The 15,565-nt window shown below is 36.5% G+C and overlaps 1 long non-coding RNA gene across 1 annotated transcript; it reads right to left on the bottom strand.

The window, feature by feature from the left end:
- Positions 1-2,628: 2,628 nt before the first annotated feature.
- LOC148054531 (uncharacterized) lies at positions 2,629-15,123 on the bottom strand. The gene is made up of 5 exons (XR_015706812.1): positions 15,055-15,123; positions 11,242-11,344; positions 8,608-8,765; positions 5,254-5,465; positions 2,629-2,852 (listed from the first exon to the last, which is right to left on the bottom strand). It is a non-coding gene; the product is annotated as an uncharacterized LOC148054531 (long non-coding RNA).
- Between the last annotated feature and the right edge of the window lie 442 nt (positions 15,124-15,565).

Here is a 15,565-nt window from a genome sequence, read left to right as displayed (position 1 = left end):
CTGTTAAAGTCTAGGAAAAGAAAGTTTCATTGAATGTGGAAAACCGGTTCTTAGCTGTGTTCAAACATCCATCACAAAACAGTTTGCTTTAATACTGAGGTTTACATAAAGTCACCTCTCCTTTTTTTTTTTTCTCTCACATGATTTATTCTTCCTTATAAAAGGCAGAAGACCATGGACAGAAACTAATATTCCATCTTGCACTTCTTTCAGAGCTATCATCCTGAATACAGCCTATCTCTGAAGCAAGCATGAATATCTAGGAAATAAAACCTTGTAAAAAGGCTAATATTCAAATAAATGATCCATGAAATAATTCTTCTGGCAAACAACAAAAACTCTGAACTTAAGACAAATAGGATTCTCTAGTCTCTCATCCTTCCTGTTAGTCTAGAATTCTGGTATTTTCACTGAAATCTTGCAGTAAACTCAGATTGTGTCAGCTAGGTACATATGACTAACAGGGGTTTATGTCTAGCATAGAGAAATTGATTTTTGGTCAATAGATTTGTCAATGACTACTAGCCTTATTATAGTTCCTGATTCTGTTCCTTAATGCCAGTAGTTTCCAGCTTTCAAAAATTGCTTGAGCTATCCACTAAAGTCACTATTCGCATGATTTCCTCAAGTATGCAAAGTCCTACCCTACAGAAACTGGTCATACTTTTTGAAATACAGATATGAAAGTCACAGACCGCCACTATCAGAGATGAATATCCATAGTCTTTCCAGGGCAAAGCAAGGTAGCGAGAAGGTAAAACACTTATCAGAATCTACCGTTTTGAGTAGAGCTGAATCCAAGCAGTCCAAAGGACGTGGAAGAGTAAATTAATGCAAATGTACAGAAAGAAATGCAAAAGGAAAGACAAGACATGTCCTAAGAAACAAGGCAGACTATGAAGTTGGTAGGATTTCCAAAATTTGAGCAGCTGGATGGCAATTATGAGATGATAAGGAGATATTTAGAAGGAGACAGCTGAATATAGATAGGAAGAGGCACTTTGGGAATTTCTCAAGGGACATAGGAAATCAGTAGAGCTGCTTGTGAAGTAACACATTAATGAGCATGAAAAGAGCAGATTTAGATTCTTTGTGACATTCACAAAAGTGAAATTTTTCAAAAGTATAAATGGGCTTTTGCTGCAGTGGAATTTCAGCAGGTTCTGAGTATGTCACTGCTCTGGGTTGCCTTTGAAAATCTGTCCACATTTTTATACAATTTTATGCACTTTCCTACAACCTAGTATAGTGTTTATATTTATATTTATATTTGATCATTCAGTTTACATAGCTGTATACTATGTTAACTCTACTGACTTAAGTGGATTTATTTTTATTTTCATTCTAATGTCATTGAGGAAACAACCATGAGCAGTGTTTTTATCTAATCATTTGTCAGAAGTGTACTCAGTCATCTTTAATATCAGCCCTCTTTTTAACAATTAGATTTGAGGGCTAGTGTGTGGGAATTTTAATGAACTGCTGGAAACAATTTTGGAATTAGGAGTTTACTAATGACAGTTGCACAGTAAAAGAAAAACATAAATTGCAATAGATTCCCATGGTGTGCACACACTAGCAGAAGTATCATGCACTCCTAAAAAGACCAAACATATATAAATATGAGCAAAAGGAAAGGAAATGATTGATGATACACAATAAATGCTTAAGAGTAAAATTTCCAGGCTGTGAACAAGAAGACCAAAGTCATTGCTATTAAAATGAATAAATAAATAAATAACTTCACATCTAAATATCACCGATGCTGTTGTGAAATTTTATCGCTGAGGCATGTTAATAATCAGAATACAACTAATATTTATTGCCGTCATAAGCACCAGAAATAGTAGAAAATGTGATGGAATGGATGTTTTGTAATGTACATTTATTACGTTTTATAAACCTTGAATATTTGTTCTTTAACTTCTGATTCTGGCTTGCCATTTTATCACCTTTATATGTTGAATTTTATAGTTGATTTGTATTTACTTCTCTCTCATTTTTCTTTTGAACACAGATCTATCAGTGGTTACATTGTATGTATTTAACATGCAAAGAACAGGAATGTATGTCTCAAACATGAATTTCCAGACCAAGACTTTCTATTCAAGTATGTAACGTCTGTTTTTGTGTTATACTTCTGGTCTTCTAAGTCTTGACCAGGTTTGGAAATGGATTTATTGAAATACTTCACTTGTCACTCCTTGGAAGATCTTACACTTTTTCAGGAAAATGGAGATTTCCAGCTCCATTTGTCTGGTCCAGGGAGACTGGCAGTGCTTTGGCAGCTTTTGTCTCCAGGGTTCTCAGTGTTATGATGCTCTCTCACCAGCCCTGCACGTCTCTGACTCACAGCCTGAACTCATTCTGCCCTGCTCAGGACCAGTGCCCTAATCAACAGACTAAGGTTGTGATTCCAGGAGTTTCAGACGTATCTGGACCCATCAGTGCCAATACCACACAATGCTGAGATCCTCACTAAACTGGCTACACAGCCAGAAACAAAATTTTTGCATTAGCAGAGCAGAGAGTTCTGCTTTAAGATGGCCCTGACTCAGTTTTCCAGACTGAGGTGGACTGCCTGCAGGGTACTGCAGTTTGCCAAATTGACATGCAGGTGGTTTTGCATCCTACTCCACTGAGAAGCATAGATGTGCAATATGCCTCTAATCTCATTTTATGGGCACTTGAAAGTGCAGAAATTCACTTGCAAGAATGACATAACTTTGCCGAATGCACAAACATAGTTATAATATTGTTACCAAGCCAACGCTGGGCTGGAGAACGCTCTCAGAGTCTCTGGTTGAAGTTCAGTGAATGCAGTGAAAGACACAGGGAAAGGTTGTCTTTCTCTGAAAAAAAAAAATTATTTATAGTTGGGGTAATGCTAAGTTACATTGCCAAAGCAGAACTGCATAGTTGGTGGTACAGCTGGCTAATGCAACCAAAAATCCCATGGCTTTAATCCTCCAAGGGCTCTTCTCTCTGATTCTGTTACCTCACTGGACCTTCCAATGCGGAGTTAGTACCTAGACCACGGTTTTCAATAACAGATTGAGTAACTGCCAAGAGAAGAGGCTATGTATGAAACTCTGGCTTAACTTTTTTTTTCCCCTCAATATGTATATTTTATGAAGCAAATTCTCCTAATTTGTTGATGATAAGAGATGTGGGGAAAAAAAATCCAGTCAGCTTAGATGACTCTGGGTGATGGGGATACATTATTCATTACATATTGCTATTTTTTCACACATTGTTTAACTAAGACACATAGACTAATGAAATCAGAGCTAGTGTGGAAGATTAGTCTAGTAGGGCACTAAATATGGTGAAATGTATGGTCTAAAATAAAGATGTGTTTATTGTCATTGCATGTAATTTATCTGTAATGCAACTCACATGTTAGCTTGGAACAAACTATTCTCTCCTAGTGTGGGACTGAATACTATGGGGGTTATCTTGCCTTGAATTACTGCAAATCATCATTTCATATGAAGTATTAAATCTGCTATTTTTGTTGAGATAAGTTTGCCAAGTGTCTGTTATAGATAGTGACAGTTGTACTTTTAACTTGAGCCAATATCTCAGAAAGTTTAAAATATCTAAATTAGGAGTGTGCCCAATTATAGACCTTTCCTATAAACCAAGAGACAATGCCAGGCTGATATTCATAGATATATGATCATTTCCCTCTGGAAATTCTGAGTCAGATACCTAGGTTCTGTTGATTTAAGCAGAACTACAATGATATATGCCAGCTGCTGATCTGGGCCAGTAAGTTTAAATAGTATTCTGTGTCCTGTAGAACTTGCTATTCAAGAGTTTCTTACAGGTTAGTGCATAACCAGTACAACTTTTTAAGCATGAAGTGTGGTAATGCTGACAGTTGATGATTAGGGGAGGTAAAATGAAAAGTATGATTAAGGTGTTTTTCTTTCACTTTCAGAGCTTTCTTTCCCCTCAAAACAGTCTGGAGTACAGTCATTTTCACCTGTGCCATTTTTGTATGTAATGGACAGCTATTATTGTAATAATCTGTTCATTCCCCTTGAACTTTTTTTTTTAACCTTATTTTGATCATTTAGTTCTGAAATTATTCCTCATGATGCTGTTAAACAATCCCTAAATTGTTCATTGGATTCAAGTTGCTCTTTCACCCATCCACATATTAAAATAACTTCTAATAACTTTCCTTATGTGCTGATACGCTTTTTTATTTTTTCATTTGGGAGATATTTAGTCCTTTTTGAATATATAAATCAATAATTATTGGCAAACAAAGCACATTAAGAATTAGTTCATCATTAAGAAAGCAACTAAAATAGAATATCTACACTGTGATTAAGCATTTTCAGTAGAGTTTGACCTGATAAGAGTTAAGGTGGTATCTACATTATAATTAAGTGATGTAGTTCTTCTGACCAAAATTTTCTGGGCAAAATTCTCACATATTACTGTAATAGGACTGATTCTCATGGTTAAATAAAATTGGGCCTCTGATCTACTACCTTATCTTGCTGAACATTCCTTAGTGTTGTTTCGCATCACTTTATCATGTGACTAACATGGTATACTCCAGCTACTGACTCATACTCAAAATACTCGTACGCAAGGGGATACTTATACATATTGTCTACGCTCTCTAGCTATTTGATTTAGCTTATTTTTGTGTGCCAAGATGTTCTGTTTTCCTACTCTGCACTTTACATGTCTGGTTTTGATTATAATGCAGGGACTGTTTGCCACCAGCACCTTCCATTTTGTTATGTTTAACTTTACCTGTTTTTTTTGGCCCTGTTTTATTTCTTGTATCTTTCCAGCTTGCCTTTGTTCTTTACAAAATACTTCCAGTGCATTAAAAGGTTGCTGTATTTATCAGGTTTCACTGGGGCATTCAAACACTTCTTACTGTGAAGTATTCTGTTATTGCAGTATCAAGCAATTTAGATGAGCATGATAAATGACAGCAGATTGGCTTTATTAAGGTTAATGGCTTGATGATTTACAAGTGAAGATATATTAGAGTCAAAATTATTGCACTAATTGTTCCATTAAACAATGTGAACTTTGAATATACTGTTTTGGAATACCCTGGAGAGGTGTCATTACTGTTATATTAATCGTGACATGGCATCTATTTCAGATGTGCTAACAATTTAGAAAAAATAAGTACTGCTGCTTATAGCTGCCCAATAACTTAAAGGTTACTGTCTCCTGTCAACCATTAACGGCTAATAACAAACTGAAAGTTACCTCAGACGAAAAACAGAGCAGGCCAACACCAACGTAGACTGTTGGACCTCCTGTGGCTTTAAGCGATGTTAAAGCCTGGGGTGGCTGGGGTTTGGAGGTAGTCGCATGCACCTGTAAGCTACAGTAACACTAATGATGGACTGCTGTCACCTTGTCCCTCTCTTCATTTCAGTCCAGTCAGAACTGCTCCATACAGAAGCCTCGGCTGTGATCTGTTGGGTTACAACCAGATAAAAAGAAGAATCAGCAAAACAGTGGGAAGATCATCTGCATTTTATGGGACCAGAAATGTTTTTGAAGCAGAACAGATTCCCAAGTGGTACAGTTAATTAAAGGAAAGCCTTACTTCTGGAATTAATTCTGAGACAACAGAATGGGCACTAGGAAGCTCTTTCTGGTATGAAGAACATCCTTTTTAACATTTGTTGATGGCACCTTAGAATTTAGCAATCATGTATCAATAATTACAAAGGGATGGTAATATTAAGTCATTATTTTACTTACTCAAAAATCATATTTTGTTTGCATTGTTGTTGTTTTTAATAACAAAATAGTACAGTGAAGCCAGCTGATGAATGCTCTCATCTGAATTATTGATTCACCAGGGATATATCAAACTGCTATGTTGTAATGTTGTTTTCAGAAGGAAGTTTTTCACAGTAATATTTTGAGTTTCAAGGGAAAAGATAAGTACAATTCAGAGGAGATTTGAAATGGTAAATGATCCCTGAATATTCCTATACTCGGAAATATAGCAGTTATTCTTTTTTCATTAACAAGAGCAAAGGTGCCCAACCCAGCCTTTTTAGCTATAAGCAGAGACCTCAGTAAAGCTACACCTTTTTCCATTCTGATTAAGTTGATCAAATCTTCCTGTTTTAACTTCCTTTCCTTTTTTACATGGCTGTAGAATGACAAATGATTCTGCTGACTGTTTTCAGGACAATTTGGTATAAGATTACTTGTAACAAGTAAAGTAAAGCATGTAATAGCAAGCAAATTAGTCTATTTGATTAATAAACCATTTACTTTACTAAGTGATGAGTGACGTCAGGATTTCAGGGGGATGGAAGACACAGGGTTCAGCTAGACAGAAAGCACAATATAATTTAGCAGCAATTCTAACTTTAATTCTTATTTTCCTTTCCTCCCCTTTTCCTTTGCTTTCAGCACCAAAGAACTGCTGCTTCTCTGTTCCCTCTGTCTTTCCACCTTCTTCTCTGTATTTTGGGTGATTTGGGAAAGAACAGCAACAAGCCAAGCTGGAAGCTGTTGCTGCTGCTACTGATAGGAAGAAAGGACCTGATAATTAGATTCTGCTTAGTAGCAGTACATGGGCAAGGCTTTCACATGGTGCTCCACAGGAGTGGCAACTAACAAAAATTCCTATGGAAGACCTAACCTTAATTTGTTTACTTGGACCTTGCGGTGGGGAAGGAGGTCTGGAGGAAGGGAGCAGAGATGGAGAAGCATGGCTAATCTAGGTTCTTCAAAGGACATGCTGCAAATTTGGTAAAATACATGCATAATTTTTATATTTTGCAGGTGTATTTTATATTTTTGCGTGGTTTTTTTATTTTCCATCCAGATTAAAAAATGATTTGTACTGGAACTGTAAGAATAGGTAGGAAATGGTAGTGTGCCTTGTTGGGTAAATTTGGTCTACCTGTGGTTTCTGTAATCTGTTACTGTTTGGGCATTAGTCTCGGGCATGACATTGCATGATGAAGGAAGTAGGACTCTTTGAAGATCCCTTCACTAACTTCGACTTGCATGTAAACTATCCCCACCCGCAAGCTGACTTGTCCGCTAGGTGAGGGCTGGAGTGTGAATCTGAGCCACAAATACCATAACTGTACAGACAAAATTCCAAGTGAACACTTGACTGCTAAAGCACTTTTAACATTAATTAATGTGCTATTTGTGACTTGTTAATGCTTCTTAAAAGAATCAGAGTTTTCTAACAGGATAGCAGCTTCTTAGGTGCTCAGCTGATTTCTTAATGACAACTTTATGGAGTAATGGCATTCAATAGTGCCTTTAAATTGTTTATGGCTCTTACAAACTGAAAATTGATTATTCTACCTTATATTAAGCACTTTTTAAATTTCCTTGCTGAGAATTAAGGACTCATGCGATGGATTCAGTCCCTGGTTTTACTATATAATTTCCTTTTTATTTCAGGATGCAAGTTCAAGCACAGCATACCTAGAAAAAAGACTGAATATTCAGATTCCGTGCATTTAGGAAGTAAGCAATGGAATCATAGGGTTCAATGTGTTGGAATATCCAGATATACCCTATTTTACTGCAATGGCCAATTCACAAATGAACCCTGTTGCTGTTTATTATTAGGGATGACCTCTGAGGTTAATAACTACCTGACACAGCAGGTAAAACAATGTCTGTTCTTTACAATACATATTATTCAGATTTCAACATCAGAAACTGAAAATCTGGTGAAAAATTGCTAGGAAGGACTCCATCCTGTCAAGAACATATGGTAATTGTACATTAACTGATATCTTCTGTAAATGTGACAGCAGAAGCATATGTGGAAATGTTTGCATGTGGAGGGGAGCAAAATGTGTTTTGCTGAAAATAAGACTTCAGCAATTGTCACAGTGTATCTGATGGTTAACAGTGTTGATGTGCAAATGATTTGCTGAAAATTGCAGACTGAACACAAGTCCTTTAATACTCAAGTTGAGCAGAAAGACAAAAGAGATGCAAAGTGAACATCTGGGTTTTGTTTTACTATGATAACACCTAGTTCTGTCTGCACTCCAGCATTACTGCAGACTGGCAATCTAAAAATTGGTAACACATGCAAACTCTCACTGCTCCCTTCCTAGTCATTGATTTTAACAAAATGTCATTGTCTCATATTTAACATCTGTTGAGGAAAACACTATTTGAAAATAAGGTGCAAAATTCCCACATAGAAAGGGCTGTTTCATAATATTTTATGAGAAGATAGTACAGACGATGATGCTTTACTAATAAAAATGGACTGCTTCTTTCTATTTTCTGTTAGGCATCATAAGCTTTATACACCTGTTCATGAGGAAAATATTCTTCCAAACAAGGAGGAAGATTGCTAAACGAAAGGATGATAATAGTTGCATGCAGCAGATCCTATACCTGTCAGAGAATAAAAAGAAAGAAAAAAGATATTAAAATATTAAGCATTCTTACAGTGCAGCAGAAAGAATAGTTTTATATAAGAAATGAAAGTTGCAATGAAAGTGAGTGTATCTATAAATACATATGGTAAAGGATGAGAAAAAGTTGAAAATTACAGAAGGTTAAATTGGAGAAAATGTCCAGATAGGGGAAAAAATGTGCTCTCACTTCTATTCTTGGGATGTCTTGTTCTTTCCATTGTTTTTCATCACTTACTGAAGAGTCAGCTTCAAAAGGCTGAAGAGCTTGGTTGTAGTTTTCATATCCAGCCAAATATTAAAATACTTGTCCAAAACTTCAAGCTTTCCTGCTTTGATTTTGTAAAACTGGTATAAAAATGACAGAAGAATCTTCTTTCAGCAAAGTTTTGAGCATTTAGACAGAAAAACTAGTCCAAAAATATTACACTTTCAGCAGGTTTTTTTTATTGTTTCACCATCTATTGATCCAAACAGAAAATAATATTTCAAGTTAAAACCTAAGCTAATTTCACTTTTTGAAACTACATCAAAGTTTCACTGATTCATTCAGAAGATTTTATTTTATGCAACTCTTTTTGTTAATAGCTTTTGGAGGCAATCATTTAACGCCACAGTAGGACAACTCTGCTCTGAAATCATCTCTTGCTGCTGAGTGCTAATATGGCAACACTAGTTCCATGTGCCTGCAAAATCCTGTATAAAACCTGGGGAAAAAATGTTTGTATCATCTTTTGCCACTCAGTTCCTTTTAACTTTATCTCAGTTTTCTCTCAGTCCAGCATTTTTACATGTATTGGACCTGGGAAGACGTCAGATTTTTTAAATACTTTAAAACACTAAGATTTAAAGACTGCATATTGATAGATGACTCTGTGAAATCTCTTTAGTCGTCTTCTGCTTTGTGCTGGTAAGCCATTCTTCCTGGTGAAAATCCCAAAGGCAGAAGTGGTGGTGCCTGGCAAGATCAGTGTTTCCCTGATGTAGTTCATCCCTGTTTCAGTTCTAAAAAGTTATTTGAATTTTGCAGGACCAGAAAAGGAATCTGTTGTAGTAATGAACTAGTAAACATATGTTCAAATGCAAATTTCCAAGTTTTCTTATCACAATATGTAAGTATATAATCAAGTTGGAATTGGTGTGTGCAATTACCAGTTAATTGTTTTGAGTTAGAAATGGAAAGGCATACCTGGTCAAAATGCAGATCCCAGACTGCATTTGTAGTTTTGACTCTGAATGCTTATTTACAGCAGTTTTTCAATTAGCTCGAGGGTCTTTGTGAGTGAATGAAAGAAGCAAGGCTGGCTATGAACAATATGTAGGTTTAAACATTGGAAGATATGACTGCTACCTTTAAAAGGAGCTAGTAGAACAAGCGGACTACCTTAACAGAGCAGCAACAAGCAAGACAGACTTAGGGTTGTGCATTACAAGACCAAAGCACTTCTGCAAACACCCTACTTGTGACTGTTCCTCTCCTGATCTAAAATGGGTTTCTGTCTTTCATTTCTATCAAAATGTCATCCATGCTGAAGGTAGAGCATGAGCATTTGGTACCTCTCTTCTGCTATTACGTAACAGAGCAGTGCACATTAGATGAAGCTCTAAAGAACTATAGTGCACTCTTAGACTGAATAATGTTAATGGCATTGTTTTTAACGGTGTAAAGTTTCCACCAATAAAAGTTTATGAAGAGACTAATATCCTTATATGTACTTTCATCATTTGGCAGGAGTGAGGGGTGGTGGCAGTGGGGAATAACAAAACTGTTTTCTGCAAATGCTATACATAAAACTTTTCCATAATATTATAATGACCTGTAAATATTTAACAGAACAGCATCTCGCTTCCACAGATTTAGTGACATGCCCAATCACCTCCCATATTTCTTGTTCATTTTGAAATGCTGAAAACATCTTTCATCTTTTTGACTGGCAGCTTTTATCAGAATAGCTCAAAAATTCTAGAGAACAGCCCACACCTGTTACCTGTTTGTTAATTCCAGCCATATTCTGGGTGTAAATTTAGGCATCACTAATAACGCTCAAATGAGACACAGAATCAGCAGCTTGTAGTTTCCAGTAGAATCTTTCATTTTTCTTCTCAAAAGATATGTTCAACTTCTTTGTCATTTTTCTGTTCAGTTATGAAACTGAGGCTGCTTGCCTCCTATGCATTCACTTTATATCAATAAGAGCTTTAATAGTGCAGGGATTCCATTTGAAAGAGAAATGCTTTTGCAGTGCACCTTGATGAGGGAGAGGGACTAGATATGTTAGCTCATCTATTGTTTTCATGAGCATTTAGGGAAGTAATAAATTAAAATTGGGCAGAATTTTTTAGTTGTATAGGGTATTTAGATCTCAGATTTCATGTGCTTTTGACATTATGAGTGTGGTAATGGATTTCAGTAGTTTAATTTGAATTCTGTGATTATCATGCTTAACTTTAAAAAGGGCTAACAAGTCTAGATGGATGCTCCTGTAATCTGTGAATAAAAGTGAATAAATCCTTCTGTTCATGATGTCAGCTTTATATCAACTTGCTTATATGCTATGGTAAAATTATACTTCTAAACAATATCTGAGTTGCTGGTCTAGCTGGTAGAAAGTGTATGTAAAGAGAAACAGGACACAAAGCAGAATTATGAATCATATACTAAAAAGCTTTACAGATAAGGATCCGAACTTCAAAAGTTGGAACCTAAGTTTCCCTATCACTCAGGTTTATTTCTACATTCTTACTTGTGAAGTTGAATTGACTAAATTCACTTTGACTATTGATGAGGGATGAGCATGCATACACAAAGACAGTAGAAACTTACCGGTGATTAATTATCTGATGACAGCATTCTCAACAAATAAGAAAGTTGTGTGCACTAAGTATGTGCTTAGTTATGTCCAGGAGTAATAATTGGTCATGTAATCCTGTGAAAGTAGAAACATTTCAGGAACAGAGAATTATAATTTTACAGTGAATTTAAAACTGTAGTGTTGTCAATGTGTTTTCAAAACTGCTGAGAGCTGTAGATGTTGACTGGACTAAGCCTAGATGTGCAAAGGAATTTGTAATACTAAAACCTGCCTGAGCTGTGGAGTTAAGTGCCCTTATAAACACTTGTTTAGAGAACAAGTGTTATGAGGAGCGGCTGAGGGAACTGGGGTTGTTTAGGCTGGAGGAAAGGAGGCTCAGGGGAGACCTTAACGCTCTCTACAACTACGTGAAAGGAGGTTGTAGCGAGGCGGGGGTCGGTCTCTTCTCCCAAGTAACAAGTGATAGGACAAGAGGAAACACCCGCAAGTTGCACCAGGGGAGGTTTAGATTGGATATTAGGAAAAGTTTCTTCACCAAAAGGGTTGTCAAGCATTGGAACAGGCTGCCCAGGGAAGTGGTTGCGTTACTGTCCCTGGAAGTATTTAAAAGATGTGTAGACATGGCGTCTAGGGACATGGTTTAGTGGTGGACTTGGCCGTGTTAGGTTTATGGTTGGACTCAATGATCTTAAGGGTCTTTTCCAACGTAAATGATTCTAAATGATTCTACACAAGGCATAGCAAGAGAAATGTATCCAAGACAGGAATTCATTGTGTATACCATGCTGAGATGGCCTTTGACCTGAAGACTTCTCAGTTGTGTCCCAGTTCCACAACAGGACAGGATACAGGCATGCACTATTCTCATAATCTTCCTTTCTGTGCTTCCTGCTCCCATTTCTTCTTTTCTACCTGTCGTGGTTTAACTCCAGTTGGCAACTAAGCACCACACACCTGCTCGCTCACCCTTCCCCCCCCAGTGGGACAGGGGAGAGAATCAGGAAGAAAAAAAGTGAAACCCATGGGTTGAGGTAAAGACAGTTAATAGGACAGCAGAGGGAGAAAATAATAATAATAATGATAAAAGAATATACAAAATAACTGATGCACAATGCAATTGCTCACCACCCGCTGACCAATGCCAGCCTGTCCTTGAGCAGCGATCACTGTCCCCCCAGCCAACTTCCCCCAGTTTATATACTGAGCATGACGCCATACGGTATGGCATAGCCCTTTGGCCAGTCTGGGTCAGCTGTCCTGACAGTGCTTCCTCCCAGCTTCTTGTGTACCTGGCAGAGCATGGGAAGCTGAAAAGTCCTTGACTAGTGTAAGCACTACTTAGCAACAACTAAAACATCAGTGTGTTATCAACATTATTCTCATACCAAATCCAAAACAGCTACTAAGAAGAAAATTAACTCTATCCCAGCCAAAACTGGAACACTATGCAAAGGAAACCCAGGTGCACAAGTCCAGAGCAAGTGGCAGTATGGCCCAATAGCCTTCTTGATACAGACATTAACAGGCTGGGTGGCCTAAAGGTTACATGCACCTTGAAATACTTAAAGTCTTGCAGAAAGAAGCTATACTTTTCTTAATGCAGTCTGATTTATCCTGTACAAAGCGGTTCTGTAAGCACTTAGTACTGACATAAAGCTTTCTCCTGGAAGCCATACCCACTTGACCTCAATAAGCCTGTGAAAAGCAGATTCTTTAATATATACTTGTAGGCTAACTCCAGCAATTCATTTCTGTAATAAATATCTTAAATGCTATTTCCCAGCCTGACCTCCTGCAGAAGATTTCCTTAAGAAATGGCTACAGAATCAAGTACATGCTCTGTGCTTGTGAGTACTGACTCCCATTTTAACCTGTATGCAAATCACAGTCTCTGTTCAATGTGGTAAAATGTTCTTCATTCTCTTCATTCACACTTGCTTCTCTAAAGAAATTTTTATAAATCTTTGCTATTTCATTCACATTCTTATAGCTTGTTCAAAATTCAATGGCATGCATGCCATAGTACACAACATATTGTGTGAAAGTTCTCTACAATACAGTCTGTTCCTTTTAAAGTGTCTGCCATAATTTTTCATTATAGATGCTGTCAAAACTAAGTTAGACAAATACTGTTTGATAAAACATCTTATTTCAAAATATACCAAGAATATGCAGCTAAAGCCAATGTAAATGTGTCTTGAGGAAGTAGCATTTCCTCCTCGTGATAAGAAGGAGTCAATGTTTTGATATATTTTTGGCAACGAATTCTAAAATCCTGACCATGAGTGCTAAAGAGCTTGTCAGTTTGGGAGCTGATCCATATGCCAAAGAAGCATTAAACAAATATGTAGCTACTCGCATCAGGGAATGACCAGATATGAATAAAACTTTCACAAGGAAATCAAGCCCAACTACTGGTAAGTGTAAGGTGAAATTTTAAATCACTTTTGACAAGGTGGAAAAGCAGACAGGGTCATAGTGTAACTACAGTATAATGTGCATGATTAACTTACTGTGGACCAGTTCCCTGGCAGCAGGATTTTACACAGGCTGTATTGTAGAAATAAATAATTGTTGAGAGAAAACCTGTAACTCAAAGTGCAGAGGCATGCAGAAACAAAAAAAAAAGTTTGGAAAAAGCGAGCAAGCAATGATCTCATTTTCTAATCACAGGTCTTGGCAGTGGGCTCTACAACACAGATTTATGTTTCCACTTAAAGCCATAGGTCTGTCTTCTCTACTGGAAAATAGGTAGAGGATCTCAACTATCTCCAAATATACTGTTTAACAACAAAACTTTTCTCCTCTGCATGGATGATGTATTTATTTTAACCTTTAATAGAATGCTAGGTACAACTCTCCTTCTTAAGTTCTTAGATCAGACTGAATTCTTCACTTCTACCAGTGGATGGTACAGACTCTTAGCATATTTGAAGCTCAAATGATCAAAGCGAGGAAAAAAGCCATTTCCTCCTGCAGTTGCTTTCAGTTTTCTCATGCATAGTTAAATCAGCGTATTGAGAAGTAATATTCTGTAGGTAGGGATGCAGAATTAGCCCCTGTGGTCTCACCAGAGTTTAATGGGTGGTCTGATGCTAACAGCATCAGTTTTTGCCATCTGTTCATAAGGGGACCACTGGCTGTTCAGTAAGCCCCTTTATTAGTCATACTAAAAGGAATTTGGATGGCTAAAACTGAATTGTGTGAATACCCCCACATAGCAAAACCATCAGTGAAGTAAATAATTGAAGATAGGAAAAAAGCAAAAATTAGAGCAACCAAAATATTTAAATACTTAGAGGATTAGTTCCATTTTCTGAGCTCTTTTGATTTAAAGATCTACATGCCAAGTACTGTAGTAGAGGAACTGTATTTACTCACTACAAATACATTGTCCAATAAATTTCGACATGTTTGTATAAAACCAATCCTACTTTCACAAATATGTTGTTTTATTCCATAAGTAATCTAAGTAACATCTGTATGGTTTGAAGAAGCATATTACCACTTATAGTCTGTTTTGAACTAATGGTCTTGCACATGTCTTGTTCTCTCTAATTTCTAATATATATTTTGTTGTATTATTCCTGATGTCTAATAAAATGAGGGAAAATTATAATACCAGATGATATGGAAGAACTAGTGATAAAACTAAAAATAGTACACTTTTACGCTTCTATAAGAGTATACTTACTTGTATAAGAAGCTATTCAGGAAAAAAAATGCATACAAGTGAAAACATGGTTGTTTAAATATTTATTTTAAAAGCATAATATGGTTGAAGAAAATAGTTCTTTTAAATTCAAAGAAATATTTGTACTTACTATGTTGCAATATTTGCCCAGATACGATTTTGTAGAAATGCATTTCAGGAGAGTTCTGCAGGGTATTAAATACAGACATGAAGCAAAGATAAGGATTAAAGCTAATGAAAAGCTAAGCATAACAAAAATCAGGGATACTTAGACAGATTATTAATTATCTAACTGTTTAAACATTAATTCCCTGAAGAACAGTCAGAGTTAAAGACATCCCTGAGAAATGTGTCTACAGGAAGGAAAGGTTTTTTACTCTAAAAGTGTTTATTTGGATGTTCTAATTAGCCATTTAAGCATACTTTAGTTTGAAAGCAGCTACAAATTATATTGTTATCAATAAGAACATGCCTTGTCAACAATGACCTTCATTGCTTCCATTTTTTCTTTTCTAATTAGAGTCTGGGGAAGCATCTATTCCAGACCAGTTTCCACATCAGTACTGAAGCAAAGTTAAATTGTTTTCAGCTCTCTTTACAAGAGCTGAACAAGCTCTAGGCTACTGTCTTGCTCCCCCCTC

The sequence above is a fragment of the Nipponia nippon genome, unplaced genomic scaffold, assembly GCF_047370975.1.
Source record: "Nipponia nippon isolate SJK-2023a ecotype South Korea unplaced genomic scaffold, ASM4737097v1 scaffold_3, whole genome shotgun sequence".
NCBI lineage: Eukaryota > Metazoa > Chordata > Aves > Pelecaniformes > Threskiornithidae > Nipponia > Nipponia nippon.
Note: the sequence above shows the minus strand (reverse complement) of the source record. Positions and strands in the feature narration are given on the sequence as shown.